This window comes from Thalassophryne amazonica, chromosome 3 (genome assembly GCF_902500255.1).
Source record: "Thalassophryne amazonica chromosome 3, fThaAma1.1, whole genome shotgun sequence".
Taxonomy (NCBI): Eukaryota; Metazoa; Chordata; class Actinopteri; order Batrachoidiformes; family Batrachoididae; genus Thalassophryne; species Thalassophryne amazonica.
Genome location: NC_047105.1, coordinates 77,902,050 through 77,914,667, shown reverse-complemented (window position 1 = coordinate 77,914,667; position 12,618 = coordinate 77,902,050).

The window sequence follows — 12,618 nt, the reverse complement described above, 5'->3', positions numbered from 1 at the left end:
ACTCGACGATACACTCGCCGAGGATCAAACTCTGGTTATTGGCGACTCTGTTTTGAGAAATGTGAAGTTAGCGACACCAGCAACCATTGTCAATTGTTTTCCGGGGGCCAGAGCAGGCGACATCGAAGGACATTTGAAATTGCTGGCTAAGGCTAAGCGTAAATTTGGTAAGATTGTAATTCACGTCGGCAGTAATGACACTCGGTTACGCCAATCGGAGGTCACTAAAATTAACATTAAATCGGTGTGTAACTTTGCAAAAACAATGTCGGACTCTGTTGTTTTCTCTGGGCCCCTTCCCAATCGGACCGGGAGTGACATGTTTAGCCGCATGTTCTCCTTGAATTGCTGGCTGTCTGAGTGGTGTCCAAAAAATGAGGTGGGCTTCATTGATAATTGGCAAAGCTTCTGCGGAAAACCTGGTCTTGTTAGGAGAGACGGCATCCATCCCACTTTGGATGGAGCAGCTCTCATTTCTAGAAATCTGGCCAATTTTCTTGGATCCTCCAAACTGTGACTGTCCAGCGTTGGGACCAGGAGGCAGAGCTGTGGTCTTATACACCTCTCTGCAGCTTCTCTCCCCCTGCCGTCCCCTCGTTGCCCCGTCCCCGTGGAGACGGTGCCTGCTCCCAGGCCACCAATAATCAGCAAAAATCTATTTAAGCATAAAAATTCAAAAAGAAAAAATAATATAGCACCTTCAATTGCACCACAGACTAAAACAGTTAAATGTGGTCTATTAAACATTAGGTCTCTCTCTTCTAAGTCCCTGTTGTAAATGATATAATAATTGATCAACGTATTGATTTATTCTGCCTAACAGAACCTGGTTACAGCAGGATGAATATGTTAGTTTAAATGAGTCAACACCCCCGAGTCACACTAACTGTCAGAATGCTCGTAGCACGGGTCGGGGCGGAGGATTAGCAGCAATCTTCCATTCCAGCTTATTAATTAATCAAAAACCTAGACAGAGCTTTAATTCATTTGAAAGCTTGCCTCTTAGTCTTGTCCATCCAAATTGGAAGTCTCAAAAACAGTTTTATTTGTTATTATCTATCGTCCACCTGGTCGTTACTGTGAGTTTCTCTGTGAATTTCAGACCTTTGTCTGACTTAGTGCTTAACTCAGATAAGATAATTATAGTGGGCGATTTTAACATCCACACAGATGCTGAGAATGACAGCCTCAACACTGCATTTATTATTATTAGACTCTATCGGCTTTGCTCAAAAAGTAAATGAGTCCCACCCACCACTTTAATCATATCTTAGATCTTGTTCTGACTTATGGTATGGAAATAGAAGACTTAACAGTATTCCCTGAAAACTCCCTTCTGTCTGATCATTTTTTAATAACATTTACATTACCCTGATGGACTACCCTGCCAGTGGGAATAAGTTCATTACACTAGAAGTCTTTCAGAAAGCGCTGTAACTAGGTTTAAGGATATGATTCCTTCTTTATGTTCTCTAATGTCATATACCAACACAGAGCAGAGTAGCTACCTAAACTCTGTAAGGGAGTTAGAGTATCTCGTCAATAGTTTTACATCCTCATTGAAGACAACCTTGGATGCTGTAGCTCCTCTGAAAAAGAGAGCTTTAAATCAGAAGTGTCTGACTCCGTGGTATAACTCACAAACTCGTAGCTTAAAGCAGATAACCCGTAAGTTGGAGAGGAAATGGCGTCTCACTAATTTAGAAGATCTTCACTTAGCCTGGAAAAAGAGTTTGTTGCTCTATAAAAAAGCCCTCCGTAAAGCTAGGACATCTTTCTACTCATCACTAATTGAAGAAAATAAGAACAACCCCAGGTTTCTTTTCAGCACTGTAGCCAGGCTGACAAAGAGTCAGAGCTCTATTGAGCTGAGTATTCCATTAACTTTAACTAGTAATGACTTCATGACTTTCTTTGCTAACAAAATTTTGACTATTAGAGAAAAAATTACCATAACCATCCCAAAGATGTATCGTTATCTTTGGCTGCTTTCAGTGATGTCGGTATTTGGTTAGACTCTTTCTCTCCGAGTTGTTCTGTCTGAGTTATTTTCATTAGTTACTTCATCCAAACCATCAACATGTTTATTAGACCCCATTCCTGCCAGGCTGCTCAAGGAAGTCCTACCATTATTCAATGCTTCAATCTTAATATGATCAATCTATCTTTGTTAGTTGGTTATGTACCACAGGCCTTTAAGTGGCAGTAATTAAACCATTACTTAAAAAGCCATCACTTGACCCAGCTATCTTAGCTAATTATAGGCCAATCTCCAACCTTCCTTTCTCTCAAAGATTCTTGAGAGGGTAGTTGTAAAACAGCTAACTGATCACCTGCAGAGGAATGGTCTATTTGAAGAGTTTCAGTCAGGTTTTAGAATTCATCATAGTACAGAAACAGCATTAGTGAAGGTTACAAATGATCTTCTTATGGCTTCGGACAGTGGACTTATCTCTGTGCTTGTTTGTTGGACCTCAGTGCTGCTTTTGATACTGTTGACCATAAAATTTTATTACAGAGATTAGAGCATGTCATAGGTATTAAAGGCACTGCGCTGCGGTTGTTTGAATCATATTGTCTAATAGATTACAATTTGTTCATGTAAATGGGGAATCTTCTTCACAGACTAAAGTTAATTATGGAGTTCCACAAGGTTCTGTGCTAGGACCAATTTTATTCACTTTACATGCTTCCCTTAGGCAGTATTATTAGACGGTATTGCTTAAATTTTCATTGTTACGCAGATGATACCCAGCTTTATCTATCCATGAAGCCAGAGGATACACACCAATTAGCTAAACTGCAGGATTGTCTTACAGACATAAAGACATGATGACCTCTAATTTCCTGCTTTTAAACTCAGATAAACTGAAGTTATTGTACTGGCCCCAAAATCTTAGAAGCATGGTGTCTAACCAGATCGTTACTCTGGATGGCATTCCCTGATCTCTAGTAATACTGTGAGAAATCTTGGAGTCATTTTTGATCAGGATATGTCATTCAAGCGCATATTAAACAAATATGTAGGACTGCCTTTTTGCATTTACGCAATATCTCTAAAATCAGAAAGGTCTTGTCTCAGAGTGATGCTGAAAAATTAATTCATGCATTTATTTCCTCTAGGCTGGACTATTGTAATTCATTATTATCAGGTTGTCCTAAAAGTTCCCTAAAAAGCCTTCAGTTGGTTCAGAATGCTGCAGCTAGAGTACTGACGGGACTAGCAGGAGAGAGCATATCTCACCCGTGTTGGCCTCTCTTCATTGGCTTCCTGTTAATTCTAGAATAGAATTAAAATTCTTCTTCTTACTTATAAGGTTTTGAATAATCAGGTCCCATCTTATCTTAGGGACCTCGTAGTACCATATTACCCCATTAGAGCGCTTCACTCTCAGACTGCAGGCTTACTTGTAGTTCCTAGGGTTTGTAAGAGTAGAATGGGAGGCAGAGCCTTCAGCTTTCAGGCTCCTCTCCTGTGGAACCAGCTCCCAATTCAGATCAGGGAGATAGATACCCTCTCTACTTTTAAGAATAGGCTTAAAACTTTCCTTTTCGCTAAGGCTATAGTTAGGGCTGGATCAGGTGACCGACTGGACCATCCCTTGGTTATGCTGCTTTGACGTAGACTGTGGGGGGGTTCCCATGATGCACTGTTTCTTTCTCTTTTTGCTCCGTATGCATCACTCTGCATTTAATTATTAGTGATCGATCTCTGTCCCCCTTCACAGCATGTCTTTTTCCTGGTTCTTTCCCTCAGCCCCAACCAGTCTCAGCAGAAGACTGCCCCTCCCTGAGCCTGGTTCTGCTGGAGGTTTCTTCCTGTTAAAAGGGAGTTTTTCCTTCTCACTGTAGCCAAGTGCTTGCTCATAGGGGGTCGTTTTGACCGTTGGGGTTTTTCATAATTATTGTATGGCCTTGCCTTACAATATAGAGCGCCTTGGGGCAACTGTTTGTTGTGATTTGGCGCTATATAAGAAAAAGTTGATTGAAGTTGATGGTACGAATGGGGTCTAATAGACATGTTGATGGTTTGGAGGAAGTAACTAATGAAAGTAACTCAGACAGAACAATCAAGAGAAAGAGTCTTACCAAATACCGGCATCACTGAAAGCAGCCAAGAGAACGATATGTCTTTGGGATGGTTATGAGTAATTTTTCTCTAATAGTTAAAATTTTATTAGCAAAGAAAGTCATGAAGTCATTACTAGTTAAAGTTAAAGGAATACACGCTCAATAGAGCTCTGACTCTTTGTCAGCCTGGCTACAGTGCTGAAAAAAACCTGGGGTTGTTCTTATTTTCTTCAATTAGTGATGAGTAGTAAGATGTCCTAGCTTTACGGAGGGCTTTTTTATAGAGCAACAGACTCTTTTTCCAGGCTAAGTGAAGATCTTCTAAATTAGTGAGACGCCATTTCCTCTCCAACGTACGGGTTATCTGCTTTAAGCTGTGAGTTTATGAGTTATACCACGGAGTCAGGCACTTCTGATTTAAGGCTCTCTTTTTCAGAGGAGCTACAGCATCCAAAGTTGTCCTCAAGAGGATAAAATTATTGATGAGATAATCTATCTCACTCACAGAGTTTAGGTAGCTACTCTGCCCTGTGTTGGTATATGGCATTGGAGAACATAAAGAAGGAATCATATCCTTAAACCTAGTTACAGCGCTTTCTGAAAGACTTCTACTGTAATGAAACTTATTCCCCACTGCTGGGTAGTCCATCACAGTAAATTTAAATGTTATTAAGAAATGATCAGACAAAAGGGAGTTTTCAGGGAATACTGTTAAGTCTTCAATTTCCATACCATAAGTCAGAACAAGATCTAAGGTATGATTAAAGTGGTGGGTGGACTCATTTACATTTGAGCAAAGCCAATCGAGTCTAACAATAGATTAAATGCAGTGTTGAGGCTGTCATTCTCAGCATCTGTGTGGATGTTAAAATTGCCCACTATAATTATCTTATCTGAGCTAAGCACTAAGTCAAACAAAAGGTCAGAAAATTCACAGAGAAACTCACAGTAACGACCAGGTGGACGATAGATAACAAACATAAACTGGTTTTTGGGACTTCCGATTTGGATGGACAAGACTAAGAGTCAAGCTTTCAAATGAATTAAAGCTCTGTCTGGGTTTTTGATTAATTAATAAGCTGGAGTGGAAGATTGCTGCTAATCCTCTGCCTCGGCCCGTGCTACGAGCGTTCTGACAGTTAGTGTGACTCGGGGGTGTTGACTCATTTAAACTAACATATTCATCTTCAGTGTTGGGAAAGTAACTTTGGAAAGTTACTTCATTAGTTAATCTATACAGTTATATTTTACAGTTACTTCTTACATTTACTTCATTAGCAGCTGCGGACACCTTGTCGGCAGCTGCTGAATGTAATTAATAAAGTTACTCATAATCTAATTTGGTTATTTTTAAGACTTAGTACTCAATAAAGTAACTATTAGTTACTTTGCTGATTAGTTACTTTTCTGATTGCTCAATCTTACGAGTAACCAAGTTAGATTACTCGTTACCTTATTAGTTACATTACTTATTAGTTGCAAGTTTTCTGCAGATTCTAATAAAGTAATTGCATAAAACTGCTAATGAAGTAACTGCATAAAGCAACTGTATAAAGCAACTAAAAAAGTAACTAAAAAAGTAACTTGTCAAAGTTACTTTCCACAACACTGTTCATCTTGCTGTAACCAGGTTTCTGTAAGGCAGAATAAATCAATATGTTGATCAATTATTATATCATTTACTAACAGGGACTTAGAAGAGAGAGATCTAATGTTTAATAGACCACATTTAACTGTTTTAGTCTGTGGTGGAGTTGAAGGTGCTATATTATTTTTTCTTTTTGAATTTTTATGCTTAAATAGATTTTTGCTGGTTATTGGTGGTCTGGGAGCAGGCACCGTCTCTACGGGGATGGGTAATGAGGGGATGGCAGGGGGAGAGAAGCTGCAGAGAGGTGTGTAAGACTACAACTCTGCTTCCTGGTCCCAACCCTGGATAGTCACGGTTTGGAGGATTTAAGAAAATTGGCCAGATTTCTAGAAATGAGAGCTGCTCCATCCAAAGTGGGATGGATGCCGTCTCTCCTAACAAGACCAGGTTTTCCCCAGAAGCTTTGCCAATTACCTATGAAGCCCACCTCATTTTTTGGACACCACTCAGACAGCCAGCAATTCAGGGAGAACATGCAGCTAAACATGTCACTCCCGGTCCGATTGGGGAGGAGCCCAGAGAAACTACAGAGTCTGACATTGTTTTTGTAAAGTTACACACCGATTCAATGTTAATTTTAGTGACCTCCGATTGGCGTAACCGGGTGTCATTACTGCCGACGTGAATTACAGTCTTACCAAATTTACGCTTAACCTTAGCCAGCAGTTTCAAATTTCCTTCAGTGTCGCCTGCTCTGGCCCCCGGAAGACAATTGACTATGGTTGCTGGTGTCGCTAACTTCACATTTCTCAAAACAGAGTCGCCAATAACCAGAGTTTGTTCCTCGGCGAGTGTATCGTCGAGTGGAGAAAAACGGTTAGAAATGTGAACGGGTTGGCGGTGTACACGGGGCTTCTTTTTAGGACTATGCTTCCTCCTCACAGTCACCCAGTCGGCCTGCTTTCCCGGCTGCTCGGGATCTGCCGGAGGGGAACTAACGGCGGCTAAGCTACCTTGGTCCGCACCGACTACAGGGCCTGGCTAGCTGTAGCATTTTCCAAGGTGCGGAGCCGAGTCTCCAATTCGCCCAGCCTGGCCTCCAAAGCTACGAATAAGCTACACTTATTACAAGTACCATTACTGCTAAAGGAGGCAGAGGAATAGCTAAACATTTCACACCCAGAGCAGAAAAGTGCAGGAGAGACAGGAGAAGCCGCCATGCTAAACCGGCTAAGATCTAGTAGCTGCGCTAAGCTAGCGAATTCCTAAAAACACACAAAGTGAATAATGTGTAAATAATTTAGAGGTGATTCAGCAGAGGGAGTGCTTTAGTTAAGGCACATGAAGATTACACTGTGAAACAAATCGTTATCTAGTTAACTAGATCAATCTAACTGCACAGATTAAACAGCTAACAGATACTGCAAAACACAGCTGTGCTCCGGAACAGGAAGTGATACAATACCGCAGTGAGAGCCGATTAGCCGATTATTATATTATATTTTATATATGTATATATATATATATATATAGTTTGCACTGGAATACGAATTAAGGAACTGCAAATCAAAAACTTAAATCAATTCTAACTTACAAACTTAATTTCAAACAACTTAATTCATTCAGGTTTTTACAAATTGTAACACTTTTTTAAGTTGGTTCAAACATTCTCTTAAGTTGGTTCTCTTTTTTCAGTGTAGTATGTTTACCAATGTGTTACATCACCTTTCCTTCTAACAACACTCAATAAGTGTTTGGGAACTGAGGACACTAATTGTTGAAGTTTTGTAGGTGGAATTCTTTCCCATTCTTGCTTGATGTATGACTTCAGTTGTTCTTTTACTACGAAGCCACTCTGTTGTAACACGTGCAAAATGTGGCTTGGCATTGTCTTGTTGAAATAAACAGAGACATCCCTGAAAAAAGACATTGCTTGGATGGCAGCATGTGTTGCTCCAAAACCTGGATGAACTTTTCAGCATTCAGTGCCATCACAGATGTGTAAGTTGCCCATGCCATGGGCACTAACACACCCCCATACCATCATAGACGCTGGCTTTTGAACTTTGTGCTGGTAAAAATCTGGATGATCTTTCTCTTCTTTTGTCCAGAGAACACTGTCCATGATTTCCAAAACCAATTTGAATTGTGGACTCATCAGACCACAGCACAGTTTTCCAATTTACATCTGTCCATTTCAAATGAGTTCTGGCCCAGTGAAGGCAGCGGCATTTCTGGATGTTGTTGATGTATGGTTTTCGCTTTGCATGGTAGAGTTTTAACTTGCACTTGTAGATGTAGCAACAAACTGAGTTAACTGACAATGGTTTTCTGAAGTGTTCCTGAGCCCACGTCGTAAGATCCTTTACACGATGTCGGTTTTTAATGCAGTGCCGCCGGAGGAATCAAAGGTCACGGACATTCACTGTTGGTTTTCGGCCTTGCCACTTATGTGTAGAAAGTTCTCCAGATTCTGATTATATTATGGACTGTAGGTGATGGAATCCCTAAATTCCATGCAATTGAACATTGCAAAACATTGTTCTTAAACTGTTGGACTATTTTTTCACACAGTTGTTCACAAAGTGGTGATCCTTGTCCCATCTTTGCTTGAACATTAAATGTCTTGTCTTTGTGGTGTATTCAATTGAATATAGGTTGAAGAGGATTTGCAGATCATTGTATTCTGTTTTTATTTACATTTTGCACAACGTCCCAACTTCATTGGAATTGGGGTTGTAAAAGAAGAAAGGAAATAAATCAAATAACTAATCATGGCATGCATAGATTAGGAGGGATCAATCTTATATTGTCCGAAGAACAAAATATAAGTGACAGAATCAGCTCAGTTATTACTTGAAATTATTGACATTCTAATAAGCTGTCTATGTGCGGTCTGCATAAGTTGGGAGTGGCAAGATGGCCACCAGTTTGCTTCAACGGGTTGTACGGAGTGTGTCAGCCATTGAGCGATCCAGTAATATATACAGGTCAGTGGAGATGACAAACAAAATTGGGTGTGGCCAACAGAGATTTACTGGTGAAGGGCAGAGAGTGCAGTGATCAGTGGTGTGACTGTGAAACAAATGAGACTGGGTGTAATACATGAGAACCAAGATGAGAAGAGACAGACAAGGAGTGCAGTGACAGCATGGACATTACTAAAACCAATCTAACAATCCTAAACAATCAAGACGAGAAGAACAACTCGACCAAAGGCTGCATGGCAAATCCACAGGAACAGATGAATACTTGACAATAAATAGAAAAGAAGCTACAAAAAATCAAAGCTGAAGAATGGAACTGATATGTAGCGAGGGTGTAAAGCACATAACATAGCCAACGGCTTCAATGACAATGTGACAAATAAAACCTGTGACAAAAAGCAATCATGAACAAAAATCAAAGATTAACCTAAACAAGAATGGAACATAACATGTGACAATTTTGATGAACGAAAACAAGCAGCTGTGACAAAAGAAAAATAAAGAGATGATCTCCCTCAGCCCCAACCAGTCCCAGCAGAAGACGCCCCTCCTGAGCCTGGTTCTGCTGGAGGTTTCTTCCTGTTAAAAGGGAGTTTTTCCTTCTCACTGTAGCCAAGTGCTTGCTCACAGGGGTCGTTTTGACCGTTGGGTTTTACATAACTATTGTATGGCCTTGCCTTACATATAAAGCGCCTTGGGGCAACTGTTTGTTGTTGATTTGGCACTATATATATAAAAAAAATTGATAATAAGACAGACTGACAGAAAAACATAACGGGCAAGGACTGAGCAGGCCAAATCCTGACACCCGGTATGTTTTACCTGGATGCAGGTCATTAAAGAGGCCAGCAATGGCCAATCATATGCTTTACACCTCAAATTGGCTTATCATCAACATACTTAAAAATCAGTGGAGAACCCTGCACATACATATCACATCAGCACTGAGTTGATAAAATATAATTCCTAGCTGCACATGCAGTAGAAGAGCCAGACCTGTATAGAAAGACAGCGTGAGGACATGATTGTTTGAGATTAAAAAAATTCATAGTGTGCTATACATATGGCAATATAGGCGGGTAAATTTATGAACGAAACAACCTCTTACCCCCCCCCCCAAAAAAAAAAATCCTACAAAGGTTCTTTTCCATTTTCACATTTTTGTTTTTTGTTTTTTGTTTTTTGTAGCAGTAGTATAGTAGTATTAGTAGTAGTAGGAACCAGTTTGTGCTTAGTGGCAGCACAGTGGCTTAGTGGTTAGCACTGTTGCCTTACAGCGAGAAGGTCATGGGTTCGATTCCCATCTGTGGCCTTTCTGCTGGAGTTTGCGTATTCTCCCTGTGTTGTGTGGGTTCTCTCCAGGTGCTCCAGCTTCCTCACATCCAAAGACACATGGTTACGTGGACTGGATACTTGAAATTGTCCGTAGGTGTGTGTGCAGGGGTGAAGGTGTTTGTTTCTCTATATGTGTCCCTGCGACAGCTGGCATCCTGTCCAGGGTGTACCCCGTCTCACACTCTATGACTGCTGGGATGGGCTGCAGCCCAACGCGACCCTTAATTGGAGTAAGCGGTTGAAGATGATTGAGTGAGTGAGTTGTGCTTAGTAATATATCAAAGGTTTCCACAGTCTGACCACTGGAAATGTCTGTGTGTCCAAGATGGTCACCAAATCCTTAAAATGCCCATTACTCCTTGATTATTCATCCTAAACGAGCATTTTTGGTGCCAAACCTCAAATTTTGGGGATCGAGGAATCCAATTAGTATAGTGAAATGATCACATGATGGTGAAATCCAAGATGATGGACCAATAAGCCCATCAAACTATGAAATGCCCATGACTCCTTCATTATCCATCCTGGAGAAGTCATTTTGGTGCCTAATCCCACATTTTGTGTATCTAGGAGGATCTGCTGGAGGAAAACCCACAGTTTAAGTCATTCGTGGACCAGGCAAAAGAAACATACTCATCTTGGCTGTGAAAGAAATGACTCCAGAGAGCGCTGTGCAATCTGATATGTCGATCCAAATCAAAGAAATGATTGATGCAAAGAAGGTAGATCTTAGCACAAAGTCAAAACTAGTATGCTGTAGGTAAATTATCAGAAAATGCTGAAACTTCCAGTACTATGACACCCAGTACCCTTTTACAGTAGGGTGATGTCAACCTCTCAATGGGGAATTTTCACGCACTAACACGCTCCATAATTTCTGGACTACAGTATAAGCCGTTACTTTTTCATACATTTTGAACACTGCAGCTTAAACAATGATGCTGATAATTTATGGACTTTTACAGGCTTTCATGTAATTTACTCATAAATCGAAATACATCCATTAGTGCTGTCCACTGATTGGCTGAAAGCCGCAGTCCATCATGCAGAGTAAATTATTTTATTTGGATGCCTGTGGCGCTGCATTCGGAACCTCTGCTCGCCTCCACAAGCCACACTTTTGTGCCAGAAGTTGTGTCACTGCTCCTCGTTAACGGCTCAGTTACCACAGGCATCAGGCTTTTCTGTCTGCACGCAATGAAATTATCCCATGAGGCACAAAGAAAAAATTGAATAAAATAATGTTAAAATTACTCCATTTTGCCTTCGTGTGGAGAGGAGAAGCTGCACAACACCGTGTGTGCATGTGCGCGCACACTGTGCTCATCAATACCTTCATGTTCCACCTTTGGGGAAAAAAGCATTTACGGTTTGTATTTGTGTATGTTACCTGTACGTATTTAATTAAAAGTTAAAAAAAAGATAGTGTGGAGAGGAAAGGCTGTTTAGCTCAGTGTCACACATTATAGCTAAAATTAGAAACAGTCTCACAGCTGATAACGCAGAGAAACCTCTTTTCATCAAAAAGAATCTGCCCTCACATTTTTAAACAGGGTTAATCCTCACAGACATAAGTAAAGTCAGTGATGGACAGTTTCAGTTCAGTTATTGGTGTTGTATATTTTGTAGTGCTGAAGTCCACGGGTTACATTTTAGTGAGATGTCTGGCAGTGTCATGTTTGTTAAGAAACACACAATTAATGTTAAAGGACAATATGTTGTAGTCAAAAAGTGAAGTTACATGATTTAAGTGAAATGTTTGTAAATAAAAAAAAGCTAATGATATTGGTAGCAGTTATAGTCAAAAGTAAGGAACAACTGATGAATAAAACATGTTTTCAAAGTCATCATAAAACTGTCATGTATCATTAAGTATTCGTATCGGTACTCGGTATCGACGAGTACCAAAATGTACTCGTACTTGTACTCAGTCTGGAAAAAGGTGGTATCTGTGCATCCCGATTTGTTTCTATCATTTACGTTCAAGTTGGGCCTTGTATTTAGCCAATGGAATTTTCATATCTGTGGCTAGTTTCAAAGATGAACATTTGCCATTTGCTACAACTCTATTTTGTGACAAAGCATAGTTTAACCAGTAATAACTAAAAGTTTGCCAAGCATAGAATTCGAGGCAGTAACCAAGGAGTTCCTCCCTGAAAGACAGATTAATATAGTGTTTAATGACAGATATTAAGCAGGTAACTTTATTCAACTTTCCAATTCATGGATGTTTTGTATCGGTTATATTGTAGCCTGCTGTCTTTTGATGTCAACTTCAATTGCAAGTTCAGGCGCACTTCTAAAATATTTTAAAATAATAATAAAATAATAACAAATGGCTGTTTGTGCAACATTGTGGGGGGGGGGGGGGGGGGGGGGGTCTCGCCCAGGGAGTAATTCAGTGTACAATCATCCCTGCAAAAAAATTAATTTCTCCATGAAGCCATTAGATGTGCAAACAAAATTTTGATTGTTTGATTTCACATGAAACAAGTGCACATTTTAAATATATGTAAAGTCCATCTTACCAGCACAGATGAATAGCTTGTCCATGTTGCCTCTGTACAACGATTAACGGCTCACTGATGCTTATATACCCATGCACTCCGTATCTGCAACACTAACTGTTAACTA